Here is a 1,498-nt window from a genome sequence, read left to right on the forward strand (position 1 = left end):
TCACATTTTAAACATTTGGTATTTTCTGGTTTGGGAGTAGTAGGGTTAGAACTTACCTTGGCATCATTTGACGTCTCTGCCATGAACGCAAAGTAAAGATTCCCTGCTCTTTCCAGAAAAGATGCAGACTTTGCTTTTGACAGTACCTTGTTGACTTCTTCAACAGTAGCAGCTTCTGCAGGAATTGTTGAACTTGGAGATGATTGAGGAACATTTGACTCTTTTTCTTGATCCTCCATAATCTCCACTGATGACACCTCAGCTTCATGCTCTCCTTCATTTACTTCAGTAGCTAGCTCCTCGACAATGTATTCTTCATCAGTTGAGGAATCATCAGACCCAGATTCTGAGTCTTGATTCACAATGTTGATGTCAGCCATGTTAATGCTGAAGTTCCAGGACTCGCCTTCATCACCTTGAACAGCAAGAGCAGTTTCATTGTTGATGTTGGCGTTGTTCGCTGTTGTTTGATTCTGAGGGACCAGTTGTCTCTCATTGTTGACATTTGCAGCGGCTGCGGCAGGAGTAGATGAAGTTGAAGTAGTTCGGAAGGGATATTGGTGACCTTCCGTCTTTGGTTTAGAGCACTCCTTGGCAAAATGACCAAGTTCGCCACAGTTGTAGCATTTAACTTTTGTTTTATCAAATCCAAACTTGGATTTATTGTTGATTGAAAGAGCTTGGCCTGTTTTCTTAGCCCACTTTCTAGCCCTACGGAACGCGCTGCCAAGTGCCCACATTATGTCGATGCGTTCAATATCGTCTTCATCTAGCTGTTCATAGTCATCGCTGTCCAGATGACTGTTGCCAAGTTTACCAGCCACCATTAAACTGTATGATTCAATTATTGTGCCTAACGTTGCCATATGTTCTTTGGCAACTTCCACCGTTACCTTTCCCAAGCCTTCAGTGTTTAACGTTGCCTTTTCAGTTGACTTGGGTCCGGAGTTAGAACTTAAATTTCCGGAATTTGATGTTGGTGGTGCAGAAGATCTCGTTTCGGTCTCCTTAGATTGATTTGACATTGAGGAGACAAACGCAGTCTTCATTGGAGCATGGTCATTTGAATCTGACATTGGAGAGTTTGACATGTACAGCGACTTGTCAGATGTTGCTCTGGGTTTCCTGGAGGATGCTCTTAATTCAGCGTCTTCCTGTCTGATTTCTTTTATAAAGTCAGAAAGAAGAATCGTCTCCAATTGATGACTTCTTCTCATCACAGTCAGGAAGGTGTTCCAGCTTGTTGGGAGTCCTTGAGCGAGACATCTAACCTTTTCAGTCCTTGTTGTTTTGACATTATAGGACTTTAGCTCTGACATAAGATGATAGAACCTTGACAGCAACGATTCAATGTCTTCTCCGGATTCTGGACCAAACAAATCAAATTCACGCTTTAGCTCCCGTGCGTGAATTTCTTTAAGTGACTCAGATCCTTCGCATCGTTCAACCAGTGCGTTCCAAAGAGTTGATGCTGTTGTGAACTGATTAAACTGATGGA

Source organism: Bidens hawaiensis, unplaced genomic scaffold, assembly GCF_021521415.1.
Source record: "Bidens hawaiensis isolate Kalapana, Puna unplaced genomic scaffold, B.hawaiensis_p1.1 tig00000284_1, whole genome shotgun sequence".
In the NCBI taxonomy this organism is placed as follows: Eukaryota; Viridiplantae; Streptophyta; class Magnoliopsida; order Asterales; family Asteraceae; genus Bidens; species Bidens hawaiensis.